Source organism: Cygnus atratus, chromosome 5, assembly GCF_013377495.2.
Source record: "Cygnus atratus isolate AKBS03 ecotype Queensland, Australia chromosome 5, CAtr_DNAZoo_HiC_assembly, whole genome shotgun sequence".
Classification (NCBI taxonomy): domain Eukaryota; kingdom Metazoa; phylum Chordata; class Aves; order Anseriformes; family Anatidae; genus Cygnus; species Cygnus atratus.
In genome coordinates, this window is record NC_066366.1 from 7,456,995 (window position 1) to 7,471,884 (window position 14,890).

At 37.5% G+C, this 14,890-nt stretch overlaps 1 protein-coding gene and 1 long non-coding RNA gene across 4 annotated transcripts in view; one reads left to right on the forward strand and one right to left on the reverse strand.

The window, feature by feature from the left end:
• DNAJC24 (DnaJ heat shock protein family (Hsp40) member C24) overlaps positions 1–321 on the reverse strand; it is a 45,075-nt gene extending 44,754 nt beyond the window's left edge. For 2 of the 3 annotated variants that reach the window (XM_050710703.1, XM_035550000.2), the window contains exon 1: positions 217–321. The gene's annotated coding sequence lies outside the window, so the exon portion shown is untranslated. The remainder of the gene's footprint in view (positions 1–216) is intronic. The other variant, XM_035549999.2, reaches the window with a different exon arrangement.
• On the forward strand, positions 286–14,890 carry LOC118249742 (uncharacterized). The gene is made up of 3 exons (XR_004779196.2): positions 286–433; positions 11,959–12,234; positions 14,748–14,890. It is a non-coding gene; the product is annotated as an uncharacterized LOC118249742 (long non-coding RNA).

Consider the following 14,890-nt stretch of genomic DNA (forward strand, 5'->3'; position numbering starts at 1 on the left):
GGAACGCGGGGCCGGGCTCTGCAGGACGCACGGAACCGGCCCCCAGCAGACGGCCGAGCCCTGCCGGAGCCTCCCCCCCACCGCCGCCGCCGCCGCCGCCGCCGCCGCCTCAGCGCAGCCGGGCGCCGAGGGCCCGGCGCGACCGTCGGGCACAAGCGGACGGCGGCGCGAGACGCCCACCCCCTCAGCGCCCGCCGCGCCGCGCCGCGCACCCACCTGCCCCGCGCCTCCGGCCCCGCCGCGCCGGCTGCCGGTGCCCGGCGCCGCTCGCCCGTCAGGAAACAGCTTCTGAGCGCGGCGGGGGCGGCGCGGCGGGGCCCGCCTCGCCTTGTTTCCGCCCGGACATCGGCGGCGTAGACACCGGCAGGAAGCGGAGCTCAGGCCGAGCCCGACGCTGTCTCCATGGCGACGCTGGCGCTGCGCGGCGGGCTCAGTAAGTAGCGGCCCCGGCCGCCCCCCAGCGCCCGGCCCCGGCCCCGGCCCCGCGGGGGTGCCGGCTGCGAGCGGCCCCTGTGCCCGCCTCGCCACCACTGTCCGCTCAGGAGCGCGCCCCGGGCGCCCGTTGCCTTCCCGCCGCCCTTGCCCCTGCCTCACGGGCTGCCTGTGGGCGCAGCGGGTGTCTTTGTGGGAAGTACCTGCCCCAACGGGAGGGATGAAGGTCCCCCGGCCTCTGTTGGTGAAAAAATTCATCTCGGAAACGTACCCTTAATGACGCGAAGATGTTACCTCGTCTGTAAAAAGCTTAGGTGGAAGCTGTAGCCGTAGTGTTTGTACACCCTGCTAGCCCTGGTTAGCAAAATACCTAAATATTGGCACAAACTCAGCTCACGTGATACCTTTTATATGCATGGCGTACTTCTCTGACAAAATTTTTCTTCACGGTATTAAAACTAAAGCAACCTTTTGTCAGTTTGCCCCTCTCGATGTTACATTTTGAGGTGTTGTGAGGGTTGGTCTTTGCTGATCATCCTGCCTGGTCTTAATGACTTTTGAAGCTCTTGACTAGTCTCCAGACAATTTGGAAATCTTTTATTGCTACAGATATCCAAATTAAGTTACTCCAAGATCTGTTAAAATCAAATTGGTATTGAGGAGAGAGCAGGGCCAAACTCCTACCTATTCCTTTTGGTAGCTACCACCTGGTAAGCCTGCATATAGCTAAACCCAGCCATAGGTTTTGTTGATTTTTTCCCCCTTCTGTTGACAAAACAAAGCCAAGTAAGTGACATGGTAAGTGTGAGAAACTTACCATGAAAGCCTGGGATGAAAGGAAATGGACGTGGAAATTATGCAGAAGGTCTGGGACTGCTGTCCCAAAATTTGAAGGTACAGGAGATACAGGACCCAAGTCTATAGGATGGCAAGCTTCTTTTGTTGCTTACATACGTTAAATTATTATGCAAGGAAATATTAATCTATTAATTAATCTATTCATTTCACTGGAGTGGGAGGCCTAAATGTCATTAGTTTTCTTCTCTTGTTTATTGTTAGATAATATATGTGTAGGTTCTTTTTTTTTAAGCATTTTTTAGAATATTTAACATTTTAATAGATGCTTTTTTTCAAACTGACGTACAGTATTGTCTTTTGTTGTGATAGCAGTACAGAGAAATAATTTTTTTAAGAAATTAACTGCACTACCAATATAATGAAAGATGAGGGCAAATGATGAATGGGCCCCTTCTTACCTAATTCTTGTCAGAAACAGCTGAAACATCCAGACTTTTTTTTTTTATTTTTTTTTTTTACTTTCTGAAGACAATTGGTATTTTCCAAAATGTTGTACAGACTATTGAAGCAGGTTTTTTTGGCTTTTTTGTTTGCATTGGTTTTATATTGCTATATGTGTGTACAAAAGAGATGCATGTAAAAAAGAATAAGTTATATGAAAATCAGAAGGCGCGTTTTTCTAAAATTATTTTCCATATAGAACACTTCTTTTGCCTTACACAGTAGTGCTTTAGCATCCAACACGTACTAACACAAACAAGCACTGAGTATATCTTTGTTTTTTTGTTAAACATACATGATAGAGTATGTTAAAGTCTTGCACAGATAGATGTTTTCTCTTAAGTAGCTTTTCTAGTTGTTCTTTATTTTTTCCAAATTTTTATATGGCAATTAATAAGTGCAATTAACTAATATGGCAGCTAATGATACAATATTTCCCACTGGGGTCTTGCCAATGGCCTAATGTTTTCATTCTGACCAGCTGAGTACATTCAGAAGATTTATTTATTTATTTATTCTTCCAAATGAAATTTTCTGTCAGGGCTATGGTAGGCAGCTGACTCAAATGAACAGGCTAAGCGAAGATTCCAAATTCTGTCTCTTGGAAATGATTGTTTTGTCTGTGAGAGAGAAAATAATTTGTTCAACTTTGGTAATGCTAGGCTTCTTTTTTAATCTTGATATTAAAAATCATTGGAAGAGGATCAATGTATTGATCCAAAACAGATCAATCAGGAGAGCTGAATGTTAAGTTCTTCTAGAATTTGTTTTAATTGGGTCAGATTTGTCAACAGGAAAAAGAAAAACAAAGTTTTGTCTCCTGGGAGATGTGGATATGATAGACTAAATGTCATAATGATGTGAACAAATGAGATGTAACATACACTGAAAATATATGTTTTCCATTAAATTTCCACAAAAATGATTGAAAACGTCTTGGGAATTATTTAAGCAATTTACAATATTGTTTAAAAAGGTACATCTGGGCACACTGAGTACAGTCTTTTGTCGTTCATTAGCAATGTATTTAATGAGGGTTTTTTTAAGTGATAGATAGTTAAGGTAACAGACGAGTGACAGATTGTTTGTCTTTAACGATTTCCCTATTTCAGGCCCATTACAAAGCAATTAGAAATCTGACAGCATTTTTACTCTGCATTACTGATCATCTAAAGTGATGAGAAATGAGAGGTGATGAATATTAATTGTATATTTTCATATAATTATCATAAATTATTACCTTGTCTAGTGTGCTGCAGGTGAAGTAAACAATGGATGAAAATTCAGTCAAGTTTGATAATTTGAAAGATTTTATGACTTAGATTTTAGTTTTTGTCTTTAAAGTGTGGTGTCAATCAGTTTAAACCAGGCACTGTTACTGAGGGAAAGACAAAGATGCCTTTCCTTCCTTTGCTAACATGGTCAGCATGGTGTTTACATGTCCTGTGCCCTGTTCCAAATTATTTGACTTTTTTAGCATGCCCCACTTACACTGGAGCTTTATCTATGCCTGTCTGACATTTTCCATAAATATTTATTTAATGTTCGACCATTAAAATGATATTAAAAGCCATGCACTTGACTGAACCAAGAACCAGCTATTTTCATCTTTTATCACTCACTTGGTAAATATCCCGTGTAATGTATCACTTGTTTGCGCTGTGCTTTTTGTCTTAGTGGACCTCAGCCTCCATCTCATTCCAAAAATGCGAAGCGTTCATGTGACTTGTTTGTTCAAAGTATAGACTTTTATTCAAATTTTGCTCTGAGGATTAAACCATCATTCCATAGTAAACTGACATTACAGAATCTTTCTTGCTTCTACACATTAATGAGACTTCATAACACCCTTATATCACTCGTCTCGAAGGTTTAAAGGTCGTCACTGCTTTCTTTTTAGACGGGGAGAAAGGAGGCACAAAGCTTGAAGTGTGAAAGTAACAATGAATTTTTGTGTTCTGTTTTGGAATAAAAAGCTCCTATAGCTTATAGTACTTATCTTTATACTGTATCTCTTATGTTCAGTGCAATTTCAATTGCAATTAATGGAAAAACTAAAAGAACAGATCATAGATGTTCCAAATCAGCTATCTAGAAAGTGTGGCTACTAGTTGTTTTTCCTGGGAGATTTTTGTTGATATGACTTATTCAATATCACTTTAGGATTTTGAGGCAAAGACAAGAATGATATCCAATTTATCCAGGGCAGCAGACCTTAGGCAATGAGACAACTCTCTCTTTTCCTGCATCTCCCTGCATGTTTCTGGCTCATTGAAATGAGTGAATTGGAGAATTCACACACAAAATAAGAGAGATTATACAACTAAGTCTGTCAGAATCCGTGTACCTAAGAACGTTGGATAAGAACTGCACGTGCACAGTTATATTTTTATTGTTCTCAACTCTGCATACTTGATAATTTAAACAAATTGTATTTGAAAAATTATATTAGCGTTACTAGTGTGATATTCTAGCTTCCCAAGTTGCTGTATTACTAAGTAAGAATATGGACTGGATTGTTATCTTGTGGTGACAAACCTCACAAGAAGCTACTGTCTTAACTGGTTTGGTCTGTGAGCATAAGAACATAAGAGTTGCCAAACTGGGTTAAACCAAACACCTACTTTGGTTAAACCAGGTGCTGTCTCTGACAGTGGCATGCCTGTGGTGGATTGAAAAGGTAGAGCAGCAGTGCAGAGAATTCCTTCACATGTTAAATCCTTCAGTATATGATTTTTTTATATTAAAAAATTATTCCATGGGCCAACAATATGTAGTTATTAGTGGCCTACAGGAATTAAGGGTCTAGTTCATCCCTCAACCAACATTGCTTGGTTAGACATTGTCAGCGTGGTATATTCAAACCTCTATCTTCATCATGGGCTTCCTTTTAGACATCGTCATGCTGTAAAAGGCCTAATTCCAGTACTGATTGTCTGCAAATGGGAAAGACAGCACAGCTAGACTGGACAAATACAATGGTGTCCTTGCTGCTGAGGCTTCATGTTCATTTTAATCTATGTTATATGTAGCCAAGGTCCAACTTCATTCAAGTTTAAATTGCACATACCTAAAAATCTTTTTTTCCCCCCCATTTGTGTGCCAGTAAGTGGCGTCGTAAATGTTTTCGTAGTCTGTCATTTTAATCCCATTTAGGTCATGGAGGCTCAGTAGAATTACTTAATGAAGAACTGCATCATGCTCCTTGCAATTCTAGGACAGGCATACTTCTCTGTGGTACACATTGCCCTCCATATCCTTCTGCAACTTGGACAGGAAAGAGAGCCATTCTGTGCCTTTCCTTTTTTCATGGCTGATACAGAACAGTTTTAACACTCATCCGCTCTCAGTATTAAAATTGCAGTTATGCCTGGTTTGCATGTGGATATTTCAAATAGAAGGACCCCTTTTCTGTTGTCCCTCTTGTACGTATGTTCATGTTCTGCTTAATCACATGCTGCTAACCATGTACATAAAGCCACACATTATATCATTATTTCTTCTTTTTTAAAAATTCCAATAATGAAAAGACTAAGACTCTTTTTCTTGCTATAACTTGATTTTTATTCTGATATGCTTAAAACAAATGTTCAGGTGTTTGAAGAGCCTTACCAGTAACAGGCATGTTTAATGTCACGTTGGTTACTTGTTAATGCAAATTGCAGTACATCTAAAGGCAATGGAGGAACAACTGTGGTGTCTATAGTGCTTGCAAACATGACAGATCGACAGTATTTCACAGTTTATGTTAACAATAGTTTCTTGAGAAATGTAATTATCAAATGAAATATTTAGCTTTGGTATTTAGATTATTCATTTTATTTTAATTGGCTTTTTCTGAGATAATTGGGTATGTTTCCACATATTTGTTGAAAAGGGGCACAGGGCTAATTGGCTCTTTGATTATATAGCTTATCATACTTTTGATTAACATTTTTCCATTACATAAATTTTTTAAAGACTAAACTACATTCCAAGTATAGTGACAAGTTATAAAATGGCTTTTAGCAGTACAGTAAAGAATATAGTTGCTGTAATTCAAATACCATTTCATTTTATATTCCTGTATTACCCAGAGGTTTTAGTCCTAGCTTAAGCAAAGCTTCTGGTGTCTTTTCAGTTTCAACTGCAAGATACAGTTTGAAGGTCCAGCTATGCTGTTCTGATGGGTAGTTGCTGCTGAAAGTTGGAGGGCGATGAAATGGCAACTATTTTGCATAACTAGTCAAAGGGATCAGTTGATATGATTAAGAGGTTTTGTAGCTGTTTTCAGGGAATGGAAACAAGGGAGCAACAGATCAGTAGCAACAGAATCAGTAGCAACAACCTTGGTTTATCACCTACCTGACCATTATAACTTGGTATTATTCCAAGTACAATTGTGTATTGTCTTCCTTCAAAGAGGAGAGATTTGAAGCTGTATCAAGTTCTTTGACAACAGTATCCAATGCAGAAGGAATTGGAGAGAAAAAGTCAAGCAGGATCTGGTAGCTGCCAAGGGTGACATAGTTGGGAAGATGAATTGTATAATGAGCTTTTTCCATTTTTACATATATAAGGTTATAGTTTATTACTAAGAAAGATAAGAAACCATCTGTAGTTTGAGTTTAGAGCAGATTGTTAGTTTTGAGTATTTTATCAAGAAAAAAATCTTTTTCCTTGCAAAGGAGCATGGTAAAATCTCCTCTTCCTCCTCTCTTATGAGCAGACTGTCTTATGACTGTCCAGCATGGATCAAGAGCCTTTTCTTGGCTTTCTTGCCTGCTCCAATGTTGAACAGATGAGAGTATATTTTTTTCTCTGGCGCAGAGTCGAACACTCTTTTCCTCTTTACCCTCCCTCCTGCCTGTCCCAGAACAGAGTGTCTCGTCTTTTCTTTGGCAAGCACCTACTCTCTCCAGGCGTGTAGGGGAACAGAGTTTTTCCTTCAGTGTAAATTACCTGCTAACTTGAGTACCTGCTTTCTTGGATCCAAAACTATATGAAAATACAGCAATAAATGGGACAGGAACAAACTGTTGTACAAAAGATACACAAAAGAAGAAACTTCTTTTTGAGGTGCTAAGGGAAGAATCTGCAAGAGAGTAAATGTTGTTACCTAGTGCTAAAAAGGATCATTTCAGCAGCTGTACTTTGAATTAATTTGTATACGTATATGTGTATATAATCCTCTGAAATTTGAAAAATGGTAAATGCTACACCTATCTTCCAAAAAAACATTCAAAAAAAAAAAAATTCAGGAAACAGGTTGACCAGCATCATCTCAGTACCTGCAAAGATTACGGAGCAAGTCCACACAGAAGGCATTTTGAAGCATAGGAAGGAAAAGAAGATCACAGTCCTTTGTACTTGTAAAGAGCAAACAACAAAAATCTAGTGAGTGTTCAGAAAAAATACCATATGGCATGTGCCACATGGATGCACAACCTATATTGGCAAAAGATGTGTGAGTAAAGCCATTGCAAGTTTTCACTCGTCATTTGTCAAAGTAAGATGTTTAATTTGCTACCATGTGGTAAGTTGTAAAAATATAATTGAGTAAATATTTTCTTAGCATCAGTCTGAGTCTAAAGATGATGACAAGGAAAAACATTTAAGGTGTTTTTATACCTTCTAAATGTAATATACTCTCAGTTTCAGTCAGATAAAGGTAAAAATATCTAAAAACCCTACAGATGTGTTGATTTTCAATTTTTGTCTTTCTCTAAAACTTCAGTCTTCTTCGTGTTTGTTGATCTTTCACACTGGATCCATCTACAGCTGACTTAGTGGTACTGGAATCTTAAAAATAATTGTCTTCTCATGTTTCTTCAGCTAGATAGTTTCTTCACTTAGATACCAGTTATTCCTCATCAGTCCCATGGCAAACTGGAATTAGTTATGGTGCTAATAATTGACTTCAGTCAGGAGGGTTCACTGGATTTTTGTACCAATAGAGGTTTTACTTTCATGTTTAGTTTTGATAACTTGGCAATTAGTTTTGGTAAAGTTTGATAAAGTTTTACTTTGCAAATTGCTAGATACTGCACGTGTGTGCTGAAGGGAAGAAATCTTGTTGTGCCTGGAAAGCGGTGGTCAGGGTGCAGCGAGGTCGGCTGGTGCCTGTGGGACAGGAGCTGGGCCGAGCGTGATGGCGGGCCCAGCTAGCATCCCACTCATCCGGCAGGCCTGGGTTGAGAAGGCAGGGACAAAGCCAAGCCAGGAACATGGGGCACCAGGTAAGGCCTGGGGCACCAGATCAGGTCTGGTGACAGGGTCTGTGGCAGCCAGTCAGCGCCAGGCCTTGCCAGAAGGCATCCCTGTGGGCTGGGGCCTGGGTCCAGGTCAGCAGGGCCCAGGGCCAGGCCGCGCTGCAGTGCAGGTGGGGCTGCAGCTCAGGCCAAGCCAAGCAGTGGAGCTTCAGCTGAAAAGCAGCTCCCGCAGGCAGGGGGGTCGGCCTGGGCTGGGGCCTCCCTGCAGAGCTGTCTGGCAGCTCCCTCAGAGGGAAGGAGGAGCTGCCCTCAGCTGCGCCATCGCAAAGCTGGCCCCGAGCCCAGCCAAAATCCCAGAAGGGGGACGCAACCAGGCCCTGTGCAGACATTTAAGGTCCTGAGGTGCTGCTACCCCTTTTTCTCTGCTTCACAGAGAAGTGCAAAAGCAGATGGTAGCCATTTGAAGGTCTGCAAGTATAAGTTACACCCAACTTCCGACCGTTTACAGCTTTTTATTTAACTTATTATCTACCTAGCTAGTAAAACTGTGCTATGATGACTCGATTATCAGTTTCCTTGTGAACTCTTACTTTGGTTGAGGAAATGTACACTTATTTTTCACACAGTTTTCTTTTCCTTAGCATGGAAACTTAATTCCTCATGGAGTATGTTTTGCCTGTTCCACATACTGAGAGAAAATCCCATTTCTCTGGTGTTTGAGGTGTGACGTGAAGTATACTGGGTGCTGTCTAGTTTTCATGGATAAGACAGATGAGACAGTGAATGCTGTCAGATTCTTGTGGTATCCAAAAAGTATTGTATAAACATTTTTTTTCTGCATTGGGCATGAGTTGCCTAGTCGAGCAGTGTCGTTTTCTTTCTTCTCCTTGGGGTACTGGAGGAAAATATTTCATGGCTTTCATGGTCTGGGATGACAGGGTTTCAGTGGGGGAGGTGAAAGAGAAAGGAGGAACAGTTTCTTTCTATGCATCAATTCAGAGATCTGGGATAAAATTTTCATTCAAGCCTTTGGCAAAATTCCCAACAATTTTAGTGAGATATGAGTTTCACACACAGCATGTATTTATTCTGTTGTTACTTGGGATGTGCTCCTTTGAGAACAGGTTGTAGTTTTCTAATAAACTGTTATTGGAAACATTACTGCAAGAGGAGATTTGGCTTTCCTAATAAAAGGAAAACAATCGTCACTTTCTATTGCCAGCTCTTGTATGAGTTGAGAACAGTTTCGTTTACTTGGCACCACTCAGGCAGACGTGAGGTTTGCAGCATTATTTCCTGAAGAAGGTCCTTCCCAAAGTGATACAGAGTATGTATATAAAGATAGCCCTTAATGGGTGAATGATTGTGAAGCCAGTTTCCTAAACATATTAAATGTACAAAACTGTTAGGCTTTGCTTTGCATCATATACACAATATATACTGTGGTACAATAAATTTGCATTTAGAATTTTCACAAGTTTTATCATGATGTTAATACAAGCCTGTACCATCAAATGTTTCAGGATTGTAATACTTGAAACATCACATTTTCATATGTCAATATAAATAAATATTAATATGGTTATCTGGAGCATACATGCATGTAATGGAACAATAATGTAAGTGCAAACAAATGTGAAATATGGCTGGAGAAAAATACTGTAACGATGCAAACAAATACTGAATAAATGTAAGATATCCTTAACCCCTCCATTATAGTCAAGATCTGATATTACTATTATTTTCATTTTTAATACCTTGTAGATAAGTAAAATGCCTTTGCCATGTAGGTAGTGCTTTTCTTGAGAAATCTAACACAAAGTGCAATTACAAAAATAAAAATAATAAGGTAAATTTACATATGTAAATTTTAATGGGAGAATATTAAAGTAAATAACTATATCTTTTGAACAACTACTGAAAAAATATAAAGCAAAAAAAATGCTTGTCAAATATGCAGTATAAATAAATAATTTAGGTGAAAATGGATGACTAGATATAACAAAGAGACAACCAAATAATGAAGGGCTAAAGGGTGGTTGTTACATCTGATGTACTTCATTGTATATTGTAAGTAATTGCTATCCATAAAAAATTCCATGCCTTCTGTATAAGAAAAAGAGACAATTTGACAGGCAACACTAGTACTAAGCGACAGCAAGTACAAATCCTTGGCAACTGTCATTATCCTGCTGTTGAATTCACATCCAAAACCGTGTGATAACTTTGACCTGTATAGCTGTTACTGAACCAACGTCTGTTAAACTGACTATGGTTTTGACTTAGGCAAAGAATATTTGCCATGTCCAGATTTATGTCTTAGAAAAACTGTATGGGCTATTTACTTTTCTTTAGTATACTGTTGTTTCCTCTCTAAAGAAGAAATACTGAGAAATGTGCGTTATTTAGGTAATAATGAATAATTAGAAAATTTCACCAGAGTAGAATAAAAATTTTGATCTCTTGTGTACATATATATATATATATATATATATATATATATATATATAAAATCAGCACGTAGGACTAACTGAAAGTAAAATTTCCTTTTTTAGTCGTCACAGAAAGACTGTAGTGGTTTGTCCATGAGTAAGCATCAGTTTAATTGCTTTTAGATGGGAAAGAAAATAGTTGTTAGAGCTCTTTAGGTTTTTAGTTTTCTTTACATTTCTTATCCTGCTTAAATTTTTGGTAACCTCTTCTCTCTCTATCTTTATCTGGGCATCTTTACTTTGCCATAAAAATAAGATCACAATACTTTTGTGTTAGCAGCTAGCTAAATTTACCATTGACTGAATAGAAATTTTGCTTTAATGAGTACCAAGCTGTTTTTCCTGACTATTAAGCACCATTTCATAATAGGTCTTTTATGAGGTTTCCACACATTAATACCTTAATTTTGTGGTGTTTAATATCCAGAAGTATGGATACCAGGGTTACATCTAAACTTGAGTTTTCTCAAAGTATAAAACAGTTGTGCACTGCAAGAGTAAGATTACTCTTGGTAACTGCATGCTTTCATTTTCTCTCTGAAGCCATTTCTCTTAAGGAGTTGGAGTGTATGTACAAGTACCCTAAGGTTTACATACACTGTATGTATGAATAGTAGATAGTAAATTTTAAGAAAAAAGTTGAACAAGGACTGAGGATCAATAGTAATAGTAGTCCTGTAGATATGTAGCCCTACATAATATGTTCGGTCGTAATACTAAAAAGAATTTTTTGATTAAAGTCCAACCTTTAGTATTCCAGTGTTCATAGTATTTTAGCATAAGGATTTCCTAGGTATACATACTGCAGTTCATGCAGATAAATTTTGAATTTCATGTTTGTCGTGACCTCATTTTTGTAATTTATAATGGGAGTATTTTGACACTTAACAATTACTTGAATATGAAAGAAAAATGAGGACTCGACCTCATCCAATTCCTTTCTGTCTTCTTGATCTTTGATGCTGCTGTTGGCACAGTTATACTAGTGGTGATTCAGGTCATCCAAAGATAGGATAAAATAAGATTGTATGATCTTCATATGGGTCAATATTCCATCCATGTTTTTGACCTGTGTATAAAGTAATTTTGAGCCATTAGTAGTAACCTCAAACTAAAAGTTGAAGGCTTCTGTTTTCATTATTTTAATGTTTGAATCTTTTTTGTTTTGTTTTAGCTCTATCAGACAATTTTACATTAATTTTATATGAAGGAAGACTTGCTAGCACAGACAATGCTAGTGTAGTATAGTATAGATGAAATACCTACCATACCTCCCCATAATCCTGTCCAACAGCACTGTATACAATTCCCAGTATGGCCCTATCTTATGCAAAGATTAATTGAAATAACTGAATTGAGCTGAATTTGAAGAAACAAGAATCAGGGTGAAACTATGAACACAGTTTGGTAAGGTATTTTCCAACTTCAATTAAGTTGTATGCTTTTCAACTCCTTAAAGCTGATCATTAATAATGTAAACTAGTTGAAAGACCAGATTAAAAAAAAAAAAGATTTTAAGTATATTTATCATATTTCTGTTTCAGAAAATGTTTCTCTTTCTATGCAAAAGCAGTTCTTGAAAATACTGAAGGGAAGGAAAGCTCTAGACAACTTCTATTTGCCCATAACATGTCTGCAATCAGCAATGGTATCAAGAAGGTCAAGGCTTGAAGATTGTTCTACACATCAAACAAAATAAGTTCAGAGCTGTGATGGAGTATCAGACATATAGAGAGCTACAAATCAAGCAGTACAGACAATTTCTTATTATCACCATTGAAGAGAAACAGACCTGAAAGTGTTCCCACAGGTCAACTAAGGTAATCAAAGCTCTTCTCTGTTGCTTTTAATCATGTCTGATGCAGTTCAGTCACCTTGTAATGATGATTTAGTTAATATTCTCAAATAGACCTTGCTAACTTTTATTAAGATTTCTTGACCTAACACGTTCTTAGAGTGTATCCATTTAAAAACTGTATTGCTTTTAATCAAACATTTCTGAAAGACAAATAAAATGATAATAAAACAGGCATCCCAGTTTGCCTTGCAAATTTTTAGTATGCCTAGCAATGGGTGGGTGATATCCATCAGGTTGATTCTCTTTAAAGAAGAGTTTGATTCTCTATAATTAAGCCAAAAATTAAATGGTTCCTTACGGAAAAAGCCAAAAGAACAATTGGATTTTGCAATGTACCATAAAGGTGGCTAAAGTGAAGACCTGTTGAAGAAAAGTGTATTTTAGTGTGTTTGATTTAGATGTCCTCATCAAAAGCTTTTTGTTGTTAGTGTGTTCTATTCTGAGTTGCAAAATTGGTGTTAACTTAGACAAAGCTTGATGCTTATATTTTTGCTGATTTCCCCTCATTTGTGTGCAGACATGACCTCAGATACAGTATAAATAGCTCTAATTTTGTGTGTGTGTGTGTTTTTATAGGGCTGAATCCAAAACCAGTGAGATATTCATAATAGCTAATTTTGTATGATAAGATGCATAGCTTAATATGCTTGTCCCCCAGTGTATGAAAATCTTAAACTCCAATAAATAAATAAATTTATAATTACTTTTTAAGGGGGCCACGTTCTGGCTTCCATTCATATGGTTGAGCACTCAACACAGAAGTAGCTATTCTGATATGATAGCACGACTTGCTTTAGAAACGCTAAAAAGAAGACAAAAAGGCTAGAATTCTTACGTGATCATTTTGTCATTTAACAAATGTGGAAACTGTAAAATATGTAAGATTGCCACAGACCAGTATGCTTTAAGTGAAGTATCAGTTCAGCATTCACTGAAATGAATGGAAGTATTGCAAAGGATTTTCATGAATTTTTCATGGAATGGAAATTAAAATCTTGGGCCTCAAACCAATTTTGAGTTTTGCACTCAACCTCTTGTTGCAGACTAGGATGGAGAGCATATATCACAAATGTTCTTGCTGAAGTATGACATTTCATTATAAAACTATCCCCCCCCCTTTTTTTTTCTTAAAATAGCCTTGCTGTAGTATTATACAGATGTTGTTTGTGGTATGAGCATTTAAGAAGTGTAATGATTTTTTTTTTTAACTGAGTATCAGTTTATTTAACTTTATTCTGCCAGCTATATTGAATATATCGTGCTATCTGGGAAACAGAAACAATTAACAATAAGCCCCAATCTGCAGTCACTGTAGAGGCATAATTGCTGTCAATTTGATTGAAATTTTGCCTGAGAAGAGACTGATGTCAGTTCTTACTTTTTAAACTAGAAGCAATAGCCTACACGGTATGTCTTGAAAACACTTTTTAATTATATTTTCTTCAAATCAATTAAATTTTATTCATTGTTTACTTGCTCTGATAGATTTTGAGAAATACTTTTAAAATTAGTTAAGTGATTTTCTTGTGAAATTCCTAAGATACTTCATAAAAGGACTTCATGGTAGGGTTATAGAACTTCTTTGAGTATTCTAGAAAGTTCCAAATAAGCTCATTTGGGGATAGCCTAAATTTATTTTGCTTAAAACAACAATTTATCTGTAGTTTCTGTTTTTTCAACTCATATGCTAGGAGATAAATTCTTATACTATGAATAATTTTTATGACAATACATCCAGACTGTCTTTTTGCACAATTATAAAAGTTCCAAAAAAAACGTTTACAAAAAAAATAAAAAGGGTCAAAAATATTGGATTCTTTTTTAATATCCTAACCTGAATTTTTTCAACAGAATTAGCTGTGCTGTCTGCTTCTCTGTTTCAAAATTCTGGCATGTCCAGAAGGCGTTTGAAGTATCTGAAGTTATTAAACAGCAGCCAAATGTAATCAAAGTCATAGCTTACAAGAATGGCGCAGGAAAGATCTTTGCTGAAGTTTCTCTGTGCTTAATTAATTCAGGAACCTCTAATAAAAGTTTTCTTACATGCACAATTATACCTTTTGCTCCAAATCCTAACAAAAATTCTTTTTTCCTGTAAAGTAAACTTATATAAAACTCTTCTTCCTTTTTATGCTGTTCCGAAAATGTGACTTGTTAAAAATTCTTATAAGCACTAAGTGAAATAAATTGCAGAAATACAGAAGTGAAAAATGTACAATGTTACTTGTCATTAAAAGGCAAGAGCACAATACTTTTAAACCAATCCTTTTAAGGGTATATGTTTTTCTCATCTTGTTATCCCATGACTTCTGGTAGTAATCACTAAAACACTGAAGGACCTATAATGCTATTAATTGATTGGTAAATTAGTTGAGAATGGATTTCTGGTTTCCCTTTTTTTTTTTCCTGACTAAATATTGATCATAAAATAAATATGTTTGTAATCAGCATTCCTTACCTCTTGTATTCATTTAGCTGCTGGAGGAGTGCACTGAAAAGCTGAACCTGAACATGGCTGCACAATGAGTGTGCCTTGGCAGGCGACACTGAAGCGCTAGAACCTAAAGATGTACCACATGATGCTGACATTTATATTTCAGTGGAAGAGACCTTTATAG